This window comes from Rhinoderma darwinii, chromosome 10, assembly GCF_050947455.1.
Source record: "Rhinoderma darwinii isolate aRhiDar2 chromosome 10, aRhiDar2.hap1, whole genome shotgun sequence".
NCBI lineage: Eukaryota > Metazoa > Chordata > Amphibia > Anura > Rhinodermatidae > Rhinoderma > Rhinoderma darwinii.
The window spans coordinates 91,930,462-91,946,552 of NC_134696.1; the positions used below are offsets into that span (position 1 = coordinate 91,930,462).

The 16,091-nt window shown below is 42.0% G+C and overlaps 1 long non-coding RNA gene across 5 annotated transcripts in view; it reads left to right on the forward strand.

Annotated features, from left to right (window-relative positions):
- The window catches only part of LOC142662203 (uncharacterized), a 40,778-nt gene extending 25,214 nt beyond the window's left edge, over positions 1–15,564 (forward strand). For 2 of the 5 annotated variants that reach the window (XR_012850883.1, XR_012850885.1), the window contains exons 5-7: positions 13,291–13,406; positions 14,661–14,728; positions 15,358–15,564. This is a non-coding gene — a long non-coding RNA (uncharacterized LOC142662203). Of the gene's footprint in view, positions 1–13,290; positions 13,407–14,660; positions 14,729–14,861; positions 15,159–15,357 lie in introns of those variants that run through there. The other 3 variants (XR_012850886.1, XR_012850882.1, XR_012850884.1) reach the window with 3 other exon arrangements.
- The last annotated feature ends 527 nt before the right edge of the window (positions 15,565–16,091 follow it).

Sequence of the window (16,091 nt, forward strand, 5' to 3'; positions counted from 1 at the left end):
ACCATTTTTTTTTAACAAATAGTTTATTCTTTGTTAAAGTAGTAAAATATAAATATATAAATTTGGTATCACCGTGATCTATTATGCTGCAGAATAAAGTAAAGTTGTAAAGTAAAAGCAGTAGAAACTAAACCCGTTTTTTTCCAATCCCCCCCACAAAGAATTTGTTTTGCAGTTTCCCAGTACATTATATGGTACTTTAAATAGTGGCAATAAAAACCACAACTCCTGCAAAAAATAATCCCTCCCACCACTTCATTGACGGAAACATTTAAAAAACGAAAAAACAAAAAAGGGGCTTTATCCTGAAAGAGTTCAAATAAAAAATAAAAAATAAACACTTTTTGCTCTATTTTTTACAAATTTTCCTCTAAAAACACACAAAGAAAACAAATTAAAAATTGCATAATAATTAACAATTAAACCCCGTGTATCATAGAAAAAAAAAAAGCCGAAGATTATTTGGATAATGTATAAAATAAGGTCAACTACTTAATCAAGGAGGGAAAATATTCTGACCTTAAACTGGTTAATAATGAATCTTGTGGACATAATGTGGTGTGTGCGTCCAAATTCTGAATCCTGGGAAAACTATTTGTCTTCTCCTCTCCCTGTAGATATTATAGGGCTCGCTGTGATGTTAATACTGGAACAACGCTGAGAGTCTCTGGATCCCCCTGACTTCATATTGATGTATATATAGAAGTTACTGCCGGGGGCTTCATAATCTTAGGCTGCGATCTATATTATCTTGATTCTTATTCATTCAGAGATCTGCTGGTTCCATAGAAGAAACAATGCACAAAGTATAGACACATCTAAGGCCATGTTCACGCGTTCAGGATTGTCTGGATTCCGCACCTCAATCCTGACGAATTTGCTCACATTTTGCCGGATTTGCATGTAAATGGGGTATTTTATACATTCATATGCTCAGGATAATATCTGTGCGGAATAGTGAACCCCATAATACTTGATCCTGTTACAAAATAAAACCTATTATATTATCATATATCTCTGTATAAGAGAAGTCTCTCCTAATCAGTCTTTCTAAGCAAAAATAAATGGTGAAAATGGGGTGACGGACGATACTAATAAGAAAGAATGTTCATGTCATAGAAATAAATAACTTTGGTCTAGTCCTCCTCTCGTTCAGTTACGTTTTCCTTTCAATTATTGTGTCCCCGAAACCCCACAGGGCACCGCCATCCTTGCTAGAGAAGTTAAACGTGGACAACGGACCAGCCAACCGCCCACAGCCACCAAGCGTGATGTACCAATTATTTTGTGGCATCCGCAGGAGGAGGTAGGAAGATTCCTGCTGACACCAGGAAGACCTTGAACCCTGACATTAAATCACAGAGGAGGGTCCCCCAGGAGAACCTGTTACTGAAATCATTTACCTCATTGAAGGCAGATTCTGATATTAATTTTAATATTCAGCGGCAGCAGGGAAATGATAGTTTCCCAGGATTCAAAGAATTGTTTGACTTTTTGTTCCTTGTATAAAAAAAGTCTTCCACCCAGTCCATATTCAGTAAATAAGACCGTTTGCCAATAAATAATTTATAAGGTGATGCCGGGTTGTCAAGCAACACTATGCGGCAGCGCCAAGAATGAAAATAATTCTGCAGTTTACGTGCCCCCGGGGAACTCCTGTAAGTTTCAAGATATAAATGTCCAAAAATGTTTTACACCAAATTATTCGGTGCAATATTAGTAAGATTTTTGGGTGGTGTATGATCAAATTCGGGACTAGAAGGTTTGAATCTAGGGGCAGTATTATAAGCAATGGTATAGGTTAGCATTTGGGGTTTGGCATTTAAAACTGTGAGAAGTGGGATATTTCACTATCTTATGGTCTTTAAAAGGGGTTAAATATGACCTATGGCCGATTTTACATCTAATTTCCAAGAATTGAGCAAAGGGGTGAGATTTGTGCCTGTTCCAGTGCCGCTAGAATGGTTGCTGGTGTCAGTGCTTGGTCATCTCCCGTCCGTTTGTCATTGAAGTTTAGGATTGGTAAAAGTGTAGAGGAATATGTATAAACTTTTAAACCATTGCTGTAGGTGTAGGTGTGGTATGACCTTCATCAAATAGTTCTTAACTTGTAGATCATGAAGAGGATCAATTGGAATAGTGAGGAATTTGGAACAGAGTTCTGATTGTGAAAATTTCTGTAAACTATCAATGTGCATTCATTGTTAGGGTATGTTCACACGCAGTGAGCAAAAACATCTGAAAATATGGTGCTGTTTTCAGGCGAAAACAACTCCTGATTTTCACACAGTTTTTAACAACTCGCATTTTTCGTGGCGTTTTTTACGGCCGTTTTTGGAGCTGTTTTTCAATGGAGTCAATGAAAAAACGCCTCCAACGTCCCAAGAAGTGTCCTGCACTTCTTTTGACGAGCCGTCATTTTATGCGCCATATTCTGACAGCGAAGCGTAAAATAAAGGCTTGTGGGAACAGAACATCGTAATTTCCATTGAAAGCAATGGGCAGATGTTTGTAGGCGTATTAGGGGCGTTTTTTCAGGCATCATTCGAGGCGTAAAACACCCGAATTACGTCTGAAAATAGGCCATGTGAACATACCCTTAGTGACCCCGTAGATTGCCATATGTGCAATATGGGATACGGGTTTCCAATTTCTCATATGAAAGATGCAAGAGACCAAGCAAACCACTACTCTGAGACAATCGAGTGTCTTAGGGTATGTTCACATGCAAAATCAAAAAGGGCTGAAAATGAGCTGTTTTCAAGGAAAAACAGCTTCTGATTTTCAGCCGTTTTTGTAGCCAAAGACGTTTTTTAGGTGTTTTTTGTAGCCATTTTTGGAGCTGTTTTTCAATAGACATTATGAAAAACAGATGCAAAAACGGCTCAAGATGTGACATGCTCCTTGTTTTTACGCGCCGTTTTTTAAAATGGCATAAAAAAAAAACGATTTCAATGGGCAGGTGTTTGTCAAGGTTTAGATACCATATTTCCATGCGTATTTCAAGGCGTCTACGAGGGGGCCCGAGTGCTAGCAACAGCCACGTTCACTTGTATTTGTGTCCTCAGGATATATACAAGGGGGGAAAGCACTGTGTGGCACTTAATACAAGGGGGGAAGCGCTGTGTGGAATTATATGCAAGGGGACGGCGACTGGGTAGCGCCATATACAAGGGGGAGAGCTGTGTAGCACTATATACAAGGGGGGCAGCTGCGTAGCTGTAATGTCAGGGTAGGGAGATGGACAGGTGAGCCCTAATCTACCCGCCACTCAGTCCCTGCCTACTTGCACGGCCCGTCCTAGGCGACGGCGTACAACTGGGCGACGGTCCCTACGCTCAATATGTGCACGACAGACAACACAAGACAAGGTACACAGAAGCAAAGGGAAGTGGGGCAGTTGCCCACGGCAACACCGTGAGCAACAGGAGTAGTGAACGAGCCGAGTCAAACCAGGAGAGTACGTGGTAGCAAAAGCAGAGCAGGAGAATAGTCAGTCAAGCCAGGGTCAATATGAAGCAGAGGTCAATGGTAATAGCAGGAACAGTAGAGCCAGGAAACAAGAGAATCACAGGCAAAGGACAAGCAGCAAATGAAGGTATAAATAGACCAAGGGCGGGAGCTAGAACCGTCTGGCCAGGCTGTGATAGGTTCTCCCACTCCTCAGCCTACCAGCCTGAGTGGTAGCAGATCGAGTCACTCTAGCAGACCTAGGAACAGATGCAGGCTGATTAACCACGGCCGTCGACACAGAAGCAGTGTCTGGAAAATCCTTTACAGTAGCACTATATACAAGGGGGGCAGCTGTGTAGCACTATATACAAGGGGGCAGCTGTGTAGCAGTATATACAAGGGGGAGCTGTGTAGCTCTATATACAAGGGGGGAGCTGTGTAGCACTATATACAAGGGGGGTGCTTTGTAGCACTATATACAAGGCCGGAAGCACTGTGTAGCACTATATAAGAGGGGGGAAGCACTGTGTAGCACTATATACAAGGGGGAGGCGCTTTGGGGCACTATATACAAGGACGGAGTGCTGTGTGGCACTATCTATAGGAGGGCTGTGTGTGGCGCTGCTACAGGTGTGTGTTGCTATCTATAGGGGGCTGTGTGTGATGCTATCTACAGGGTGTGTGTGGCGCTATCTACAGGAGGTGTGTGGCGTTATCTACAGGGGGTGTGGCGCTATCTACAGGGGGGGTGTGGCACTATCTAAATGGGGGTGACGCTATCTACCGGGGACACTGTGTATGTGGTGTTTTACTTCACAGTGTGTGACACAATTATGTTCAGGGGCACAGTGTTTGGTACTATTTCATTCAGGGGCTCAGTGTTTGGTACTATTTCATTTCGGGGCGCTGTGCATGGTGCTATTATATTCAGGGGCATAGTTTGTAGCATCATGATAATTTAATCTTCGTTTATAGGTGTCGAAATGTTGGAAAAGTGAAGCTGCAGAAATGGGTCATGGCCCGGAGAAGTCATCATGAAGTCTGGACAGGATGGAGAAGAGAAAAAGAAAAAAAAACTACTGGAATCTGAGAAGTCGTCACCTGTGTGTCACTAGATTTATAGAGAATCTGTCACCTCTCCTGACATGTTTATTATAGGAAAACCTTGTATTTAACAAAAAAATCTTTGTGCAGTCCAGGACTGATAGACAAATTGGTGTTACCTTTCCCCTAGTCAGAAGGATATGTCCCTGCACAGTGTTATACTGTCAGCGATGGTTGGAGACTGTCAGTATGTAGACACACAGCTTTTTGACAAGGGTAATCGTAACAACCATTTGTTAATGCTTGCACATAAAGGTAGTGTTAGGGCGCGGCAGGGCGGCAGTGGAGAAGGGGGGCCCAAGTTTGGGTAACAGCCCAGGGCCTGTGGTCTACTTGTGAAAAATGCACCAATATAGGACATGCAGTGAGTTTCACGCAACGGACGCTCGCTGTGTAAAAACTCACACGTGTTAATAGCCCTCTTGAAATCAATGGGGCCGTGTGCTGTGCGTTGTATCAATGCACTGCACACGGACGAGATTCACGCTCGTGTGAATTAGTCCTTAGTAACATGTCAGTATTTTCTCTTACCATTCTTTCTCTTTGTCACTAATTTCCTGTATAAGCAGAAACTTCCAATAATAAGTACAACTCCCAAGATTATGGTAAAGGCAAGTCCTAGTCCAAGTCCTATGGAATCCACATTGACGTCATTTATGAATTCTAGAAATAATAATAATATTAATAAATGTAATCTATTATAAACAGCAGTTACCCGGCTTCGCACTGGTCTATTTGTTTGTCGTTTGCGTGTGTGGTTAAAAACGTTGTTTTCAACTGACATGAAGCCAAAATATCCAATAAAGTAGACGTTTTACTACAAAATACATACATTTTAATTCTGAAAATCACACACAAACGTTACCGAAGTGTCAGGATTCTGAATAAACATCACGTCCTGGCTGGTAGTGATCTCTATTCACTGTCAGGACACTTGAGTAACGTTAATGTGTGTGTATGTGACTGCGCATAGTGATCTAGTAAGATCACTATCTGCTGTGTAAATGAATAGGGAGAAGTGTATGACACTGATTGGTCAGCGTCATACACTTCTCTCCACAACGCCCACTTGGTCAAAAAGTAAAACACGCCCTGGTGGGCATTAAGAAACTCATTAGCATAAAGCTAAAATAGGTCATAACTCCGTCAAAGATGATAGTTTTTCTAAATAAAAAACACTGCTGCAATCTACATTACAGCGCCGATCACATCATGTACAATACAGGCCACTTATAATGTGGTGACAGAGCCTCTTTAACATGTTGTTTTTATTGCACAGTGAATTATGTAAAAACGAAGCGCAAAAAACAAAGGAGCAATTGCTGTTATTTTTATTTTCTACCCCACAAACAATTTTTTTAGATAAAAATGGTATTACGAAAAACTACAACTTGCGCCGCAAAAATCAAGCCCTCATAGGACTATTTTGATGCAAAATGAAAAAGTTAGGGCAGCATGTTGGCTCAGTGATTAGCACAATGGCCTGGGGGCCTGGGTTCAAATCCAACCAAGGTCAACATCTGCATGGAGTTTGTATGTTCTGGGTTTCCTCTGGATACCTCCCACACCCCAAAAACATACTAATAGGCAATTTAGATTATGAGCCCCAATGGGGACAGTAAAAGAGGACCACTGTACAGCCTTGCATAATATGTTGGTGCTATATAAGTAACTGAACGTTCATCATATATAAATTAATGCAGGAGAGACACCAATCATGTCTTCCTTCCTACAATATGACCCGCTGACAAATAAACATGTAAAAAAGTAAAAATATAATTATTATTACAGAATAAATGTGAACTTGGACACACCCGCTTCCTCATATATATTTGTTCTACCGCCTTCTGAATGCTTAGTTTGCAATAAATTAGTTTTAATGAATATTTTATATATGTTTTAGGTGAATGTCCAGTCTGATCTGTATCATAATGTTTCTGCCACAATTTCTCCACTACAATGTGAAAGATGAATGTTCAGATTATTACATACAGCGATTATTACTCCCTGCTCCAACCGCCACCTACTGCGTCATATTTGTGGTTGTGCCACTTTGCTAGTAAACCAACGAGCGCCGCTCTGCCCTGGTTCTGAGCTCCGTTGCTATGCAGATATTTCTGAGGAGCTCATCAGACTGGCTATTTAACCCCAGTCAGATCTCACATTCATTGCCTGACGCTGTCCAGTTAGGCTGGGTCTAAACTTGGACCTCTGCTTTGTGTAGAGCGATAAATCGCTGTCCATAGGAATTCATTGAGAAGCTTGAAAATCTCTTCAGGATCCCTGCAGACAAGTGAGTAGCTCTGATATCATGTAGTGATAAAAAGAAAATTGCTAGCAAATCAGTTGGCTGGAATGACTTTGAAGAGTTTCTCAAGCTGCTCAATACATTCAATACATTCCTATAGACAGCGAATTACCACTCACTACAATAAAAGCCTAGGTCTAGCTCCAGCCTGATAGTCTTATAGATTGCCTGTGTTTGATCTAGTTCTGTTCCTGGACACTGCCTATTGCCTCCCCGTTGCATTTGTCTGCCTGGTGCCTATTATACTGTCGAATCCTAACCTCTGACTTCGCTCCCGTCTTGCCCTTTTGGATTCCTCGTCTGGAACTTGTAGTTCTACTCCTGTTTCTACTATAGTCCTTATGGTTGAAAAAAGACACATGTCCATCAAGTTCAACCAAGGGATGGGAAAAGGGAAGGGAAAAATTTCTACACATTGATATCGGAGCTGATATTTTTTCGTTCTAGGAAATTATCTAAGTCTTTTTTAAAGCCATCTACTGTCCCTGCTGTGACGGCTCCTGCGGTGACTATTCCATAGATTCACAGTTCTCACAGTAAAGTAGGCTTGTTGCAGATTGATCCTTTTTTTTTCTCCAGACGGAGGGAGTGCCCCCTTTTTTTGAGTGTTTTTTACATGGAACTGGTTTTCACCATATTTCTTGTATGGCCCTTAATATATTAATCATGTCCCCCCTTTGTCGTCTCTTTCAAAGGCTTAATAGATTTAATTATTTTAATCTTTCCTCATATCCTAGATTCTCCACGCCCCTAATTACCTTCGTTGCGCTTCTTTGTATTTTTTCCAACTCCAGGGCATCCTTTCTATGAACTGGAGCCCAGAACTGAACTGCATATTCTAGATGAGGCCGCACTAATGCTTTGTAAAGTGGTAATATTATATCCCTGTCCAGCGAGTCCATGCCTCTTAATACATGACAATATCTTGCTGGCCTTAGAAGCAGCTGATTGACATTGTGCTGTTACATAGTTTATGATGTACAAGTACACCCAGATCCTTCTCAACAAGTGACTCCCCCAATGTAGCTCCCCCTAGGACATATGATGCATACAGATTGTTGGTACCCAGATGCATAACTTTACATTTATCTACAGTAAACCTCATTTGCCAAGTGGATGCTCAAACACTCAGTGTGTCCATATCAGCTTGTAATTCATGAACATCTTCCATAGACTGAATATTACTACATAGCTCGGTGTCATCTGCAAGAATAGAAATAGTGCTATGAATCCCATCCTCTATATCATTAATAAATAAGTTGAATAATAGTGGTCCCAGCACTGAACCCTGGGGTACACCACTTATAATCGGGGACCATTCAGAGTAGGAATCATTGACCACAACTCTCTGGATACGTTTCTTGAGCCAATTTAACTCTAATCTCTAAACCTATAGTCCTTAATTTACCCATTAGATGTCTATGAGGGACAGTGTCAAATGCCAAAAACACTAAATCCACAGCGGCCACTCTGTCTACGCTTCTGCTCACCTCTTCATAAAACAAATCAGGTTGATTTGACAACTTCTGTCCTTAGTTAAACCGTGCTGGCTGTCACTTATAATGCTATTTATTGTCACATAATTCTGTATATAGTTCCTCAATAGCCCCTCAAATATTTTCCCCACGATGGATGTTAAGCTTACTGGTCTATAATTACCCGGGGAAGACCTAGAGCCCTTTTTGAAAATAGGCACCAGATTTGCCCTGCGCCAGTCCCTTGGCACTATACCAGTCACTGGAGAATCTCTAAATATGAAGAGGGGGACAGAAATAACTGAACTAAGCTCTTTAAGAACTCTAGGATGTAACCCATCTGGTCCTGGGGCCTTGTGTACATTTATTTTATTTAACTTGGCTGGATGTAGATATGGTCCAAGCTAATTCAGTATATCAACTGATATATTAACAGCACTGGCACCGGCTACATCAGCTGCTCTTTCTTCTGTTGTATATACAGAGCTAAAGAACCAATTTAGTAACTCTGCCTTCTCTTGATCCCCTGTGACCAACTCCCCATTACCACTATCTAGGGGTCCTACATGTTCAGAACTTGGCCTTTTTGCATTTATATACTTGAAGAATTTTTGGGGATTTGTTTTACTATTCTTGGCCACCCGCCTTTCATTTTGTATTTTTGCAGATTTTATTATCTTTTTACAGATTTTATTAAGCTCTTTATAATTTATAAAGGCTACAGCTGTACCCTGAGATTTGTATTTTTCAAATGCCCTTTTTTTGTCACGTATTACCCTTTTACAGAAGGTGTAAGCCATGTGGGGTTTAATTTTAGTCGTTTATACTTGTTACCTGTAGGAGTAAATTTTTCACTATAATTATACAAAGTAGATTTTAAAATCTCCCATTTATCATTTGTCCCATTATTTGACATTAGTTCTTCCCAGTCTATATCCTGAATTGCCGCCCTCATCCTGGGGAAATTGGCCTCCTTAAAATTAAGGGTTTTTGCCCTCCCAGCCTGTGATTGTTTTTTACAGTATAGGTAAAATGTAACAATATTGTGATCACTGTTACCGAGGTTTTCACGAAGATTGACATTCCCAACTAGCTCTGAATTATTAGAAATGACAAGATCCAACAGAGCTTCACCTCTAGTCGGGTCTTCCACAAACTGGCCCATAAAATTTTCCTGCAACAGGTTGAGGAAATTTCTCCCCTCTGCAGCTGAAGCCGAACCATGACACCAATTAACATCCCGGAAATTAAAATCTCCCATTATCACTACAGTACCCGCCTGTGCAGCCCGCTCCATCTGTTTATATAGCTGACCTTCCATCTCCTCAGTTATATTGGGGGGTCTATAGATTACACCAAAAGTAATTTTCTCAGTGTTTACCTCCCTTTGTAATTCCACCCACAAGGTTTCAACCTCCTCACAATCTTCACCCATTATGGACAGGACGTAATTCGGACGCAAGTCCCGTACCGAACACACTGCAGGAAGCCGGGCTCCTAGCATCATAGTTATGTACGACGCTAGGAGTCCCTGCCTCTCCATGGAACTACTGTCCCGTGCTGAAAATGTGATTACAGTATGGGACAGTTGTCCCGCAGTGAGGCAGGGACTCCTAGCATTGTACATAACTATGATACTAGGAGCCCTGCTCCCTGCAGTGTGTTCGGTCCGGGACTTGCGGCCGAATTACGTTCTGTCCATTACGGACGTAATATGCTTGTGTGAATCCAGCCGTAGGCTATGTTCACAGAGGGCGGATATGGCTGAGTAAAGGTAAACAGTGTATCAGTCCTGGCGGCCACAGGGAATTCCGGATGAAAAACACACCAAATTGTGGTGCAGTTATTCGGCTGGAATGTCCGCTGTGGAAAAAACCCCAAAAACACATACTTACCCTCTGGTGTCCTGCAGACCGGCCTCCTGGGATGATGTTTTATTCCATGTGCAGCCTGTGATTGGCTGCAGCAGTCACATGGGATGAAATGTCCCAGGAGACTAGCCTGGATGAAGAAGCAGAATATTCTGGGTAAGTATAATATGTTTTATTTTTTTTATTAGGCAAATACAATTGACATGCTGCGGTTTAAAAAACATTTCACCGTTTATCATTTACACAGCGTGTGGATGATATTTGTTCAAATCTCATCCACTTTGCTTCTACTGTGACAATGTTGATTGTTGGGAGGGTGGGGGTTGTTGGTTGTGGTGGAGGGGGGAAGCCCAGTCAAGTTTGCTTGGGGCCCAGTCTTTCCTAGTTACGCCCTGGTACATGTGTTTCCCATGGCATGTGCTAGTACCCGCTGTTATAATAATGTACATCAGCACCAGCGAGAGCATAAGTCATTAATAATGAACATACGTCAGAGTGTACGTCTTATACTAATTTTCTTGTATTACATATATATTTTTCTGTAAAGGAAAAACAATTCTGATGACGGATTCTCAATGGCGCCTCTTGTATGAAAAGTTTCCCCGAGCAGCCAATCACAGTCCACGGTTCATTTCTCTGCTGCAGTTTGGAATATGGAAGCTGAACTCTGATTGGTTGTGACGTGCAGTTAGTACGACTTTTCTCAGACAGTTTGTTACATGAGGCGCAGTGAGAAATTTTAATATATGGAAGGCTGGAAATAGAAAGTGATACTCACCATAGACGGTCAGGGTCACATTTATGTCTTCTTGTTTACTTGTCTGTATCTTCACTATATAATTCCCTCCATCTGTGATATGAAGATCTCTGATGTGTAATGATCCGTTACTGAAATCTGTGATCCTGGGATGGTATTGAGGTCCATTATATGGAGGGAAACCACTACCAGGAGAATATGACAGGATGATGTACTGAGCGTTTGTATCTGGTCCTTTATACCAGTTGATAGCCACAATTCTCTCTGTAATCCCAGTAACGCTCAGGGTGACAGATCCATTAATAACTGGATACTGGGGGATCAGCTGGATACTGGGCATTGCACTGGTCACCTCCAATGTGAGGACGAGGAGAACTACAAGAGAAAATCATCTGTTATAAAAAATATAAATAAAGTATCAACTCAAAACCTTTCTATAAATGAATCATCAGTGACTTACAGTAAATCTCACCCAGGATACTGATCCTTACTGTCCGCTGGTTCTGTCAGAAATTATTCCCATTTAAATCATTCATCTGGGTTGTGTCCCTTTATTGCCACAATATACAGATGTAGCAGGGCCAATTTTACCACTTGAAGATTCTCACCCAAGACACAAAATTGGACATAAGTTAGTAACTTCCAGATGTCACTTTGCAAAAATGAACGTCAAATGTGTCTTTTTGTTTCTGATCGGCTTTCCTCGGATGGACTCATAGACTTTTTATTTGGCCTGTACGCCGACCAGAAACTAAGCGGCACAGCACTCACTCAATCGCTTCTGCAGTTTCATTTTAGCAATCGGTGGGGGTTTGTGCTCGGACCCCAGAGATCAAAACTTCTGACATGTTCCTATAAAAATGTAGTTACCATTTAACCTTTGGCTGTTTGATTTGCTAATATGTGGTAATTTTACATTTTAGGTAGAAATCCTCTTGTACTTTTGTCTTTTGAGCACAACATTGACTTAAACCTCCCTCATTGTGATGAATTAAACCAAAACGCAAACTCAGCTCTGCTACAGATGTCCGAGTATGAAATATAAAAATGTGATCCCATTAATCTTTACAGAATGGTAAAGCTATGTCCTCACGGGTTGGATGCGCTGCATATACCTATGCAGCATATTTGACCTAGAACGTGCAGGGAACTGCCTGGAAAAAAACGCACCAAATTTTGGTTCAGGTTTTTGGGCAATATCTCCACTGCGGAAAGCAGTTTTTAAAGGAAAACTCCCAAAAAAGACCTCAAACTTATTCCCGGCCATAGTCATTGCGACGCGTCCGTCTGTTCTGAGTGCAGTTCGGCCTCCTGGGATGACGCTGCAGCCCATGTGACCGCTGCAGCCTGTGTTTGGCTATTGCAGGAGACCTGACATAACCCATTAAAGTCAATGGGTCCATCAGGCGCAGCTTTTTTTCTGTCATGTGACGGATCCGGTCGTTCTGGTTTTTCATTATTCTGCTCTTAACGGAGAAGAACAACAAAGCCTTGACGCAGATGTGAGCAGAGCTTAAATCCGACCTAACCCGAGATGCATGGTGCAAGATGTTAAATATGTAAAAAAAAATGGCATTCATCGCCCATAGACTCCCATGGTCAAAAACATATACGTCACAGCCATCCAGTATTAAGTGTATGTTAAACCTATACCATTTTTTTTTAAATGGGGGCCTATGGGCACCGGATGGCCGCTGGATGGCATCCGTCAGTCATCTCTCGCATAGATTCCAATGTAAAAACATTTTTTATACGTTTAACATATATAGATTTTTTTCTGGATGGAACGACATTGTATTGAATTGGTATCGTGACAAATTGTATAATACAAGAAAATGTAAGGGTGGAGGCATCTGTAGATCAATGACTACCACTTTGTTTGCCGACTCCCTAGCTGTACCCAATGACTTCTTCATGTGTTTAGCCTTAAGGCTGGGATCACACGACCATGTTACGTCCGTAATGTACGGAACGTATTTCGGCCGGAAGACCTGGACCGAACACAGTGCAGGGAGCCGGGATCCTAGCATCATAGTGATGTACGACGCTAGGAGTCCCTACCTCTGCGTGGAACTACTGTCCCGTACGGTAATTATGATTAGAGTACGGGACAGTTGTCCTGCAGCGAGGCAGGGACTCCTAGCGTCGTACATCACTATGATGCTAGGAGCCCGGCTCCCTGCACTGTGTTCGGTCCGGGTCTTCCGGCCGAAATACGTTCCGTACATTACGGACGTAACATGGTCGTGTGAACCCAGCCTGAAACTTGTAATTACAGGAGACGTATGAGAAGGTTACACTGACTAGACTTCTCTCCCACAGACCAGCAGCAGCTATGGGGCCCAACATCTAAGAAGACCCCCTCCGCCCCGAGTTGAGGTGCAGCTAGTGGTGACTATGGATGATGGAGAATATCTGGACTTCACTGGGAGTCTCCTGTAAGTGAACGCTTCTCTATTTCCACCCTCCCCCTCCTCATTTTCCTGTAACTTCTCTTGTCATATTTCTGTTACTCAGCTCAGCTATTTATACTGTCTGCAGAGTTGTAGCTCGGCTTTCCTTCAAGTTTGTAAAAACGTAGTGTAAAAGAACGCCCCGTAAAAAAGAAACGCATGTCAATAGAGAAACGGCTGTAAAAACGCATCAAAAAACACTTGATGCTTTAAAAACGCCTGAAAATCAGAGGCTGTTTTCCCTTGAAACTATTTTTTTCTTTTGCAACACACATAAACTCTCACTAGTCCCTATGGATGTGTTGTATACATGGAGATTAGTGTGTAGCTCTTCCGTACAGACGGCTGAGTGCTGCTGTGAAAGTGATTAAAATAATGTATATGAATTCATTTTGTGCAGCGGCCATCTTGCCTCGAGTTTCCATCTTGGTTCTTTTATAATGAATAAGAAAGTCATTACTCCTTTAAGACAGGTTTTTATGTTTCTAAGTTGAGCTTTCTTTGACCTTGGTTCCGAGGCTTGGAAGGAAGGAGCAGGGAGTGAGATGGGAGAAGGGAGACACATTCACATAGGCAATGTGGGGTACGTCTCCCCATCTTAATAGAACAATCTATTGTATGCTTGCCAAGAAAGATAAGGCACCTGCAAACCCTGATGTATGAAGAATTATAATAATGCATGTGGAATGTATCGTATGTCTGTAATTGGCTGAATTTGAAATATTGCCTCTGATTGGTTAACCTCAAGCCTACACCCCTTTTGAACGATATTATTGTAATGGAGTTTGGCAATAAAATTTAGAGGAGTATTTTTGAGCATATCATCAGCGTCTGTGTGTTATTCCTCCTCTCCGATATATCGATAAAACATGATTGGGAACTGGATAAATCACCGGAGGGTGGGTATCGGTTGACAGCTGCCAACAACCCCAGCCCGGGAGCAGTACTCACCGAGATATTAACTTGTTCAGTTCATCTTAAATATTAGTGAAATGACATAAAGTAAAATACAGGGTACAGACAATTCCATATTTATGTTGTGTCAGTAATACATTGTACCCGCTGGGCAGAGAGCTCTATCGTTACATTATCTGCAGTGTCTTGTAGATGTATAATTGTTAATAATAAGGATAATGAGCTGATGGCAGAACAGTCACTTGCTAGTTATCATTGATTTATAGGTGTAGCATTGTGTGTATATATGGATCTTACCTGTTATTACAAATCCCTTCATTGCAGATGACGGACTGTTGTGTGACTCTCCTGTAGATCTATCATAGAATCAGGAAGCCGCAGCACTCTCTTGTGTAAGTCCAGTTAAGCAATGAAGAAATGTCATTTGGTTTTAACTCTTGAATGGTCTGCCTGACAAAGTAGCAGATGTATGAATCTTGCAGATTTACAGTGTTCTTTTTTAATACATTTTTTTTACATTGATAGCATATCCTCAATGTAAGAACGGTGGTGGTCCCATCCCTGGAACCCCAAAATCAGAAACAAAATGGATGTGGCACTTTACTGAAGTCTCTGCAATGTCCGGTGTGGCTGTGCCTGGTGCTGCCCTGTTTACCTGAATGGATTGAGTTGCAGGACCAGGTACAGCCGCTGCCCCTTTATTCTGCTGATTGAGGGACTGGAGGTGGGACCCCCTCTATCAAACATAGATGGCCTATCCTAAGAGGTCCTAAGGTTAGTAGTCATTGTAATATACTGAAATACTCCTTTAAAGACTCAGACTGCTCACTTTTGTTGCTATTGGCTTTTTTGCTTGCAATATACAAATAAAATACTTTCCATATAGAAGTAAATGTATGTTGTAGGATTTGCTTGTAAGTGGGTTGTCACATCAGTAAACTTCTTTCCCCATGCCCATATTCTATCAGACTCTGGAATCAAAACTATGACTAACACTGAACACATCCTCACTTTTCTCTAGAGCAACATCCGCAATGCCATCTACACTGGAGTCTGCTTTCTGCTGCTTACATTATTGGTTGGGCCCTGTGGCATGATGCCCTCAGTGTGGGCTGGCGAATAAATAGAAGAAATCGAGTTAACATCTTCCCTTCAGAGTATTATCTGGCCACATAGATGGCAAACCAACCATCTGGAGTCAACCCCAACAGACTCACAAGGGGCACAATGGGGAACCCCCTGGACATGACCCATAACATCAGGGAAAATGGCGCACCACGAAGTGACCCCTATTTGATGTTAAAGAACATGAGAACTTCAGATCATGAACTTCTAAAACGTGACCATATGCAGGGTCTGGGGTTATACATCCCTGTATAATACTCCATAGCATTTACAGCGCTAGATTGATTACAAGGAAAGTTAGTGGAGAGTCGTAGACTGTCCTATACTAGAACCTAAAAGTAAAAGTCATGATCCTCACCTATAGAAGATCTCCATCCCTCCCACATACTACTTCAGGGGCTTTAAAGGGGTATTCCGGTTACAAGTAACCCCCTATCCATAGGGTAAGGGGTAACTTGCTGATCGGTGGGTGTCCGACAGCTCAGACCCCCACCATTTACGAGAACCCTGAACCCCTCGTTTTAACCGAGCGGCAGGTTGCTCATGCACACTGCCGCTCCATTAATTCTCCGAAGATAGACGAGTGCAGTGTTCGGCTTTTTCCGCCGCTACCATAGAGAATGAATAGAG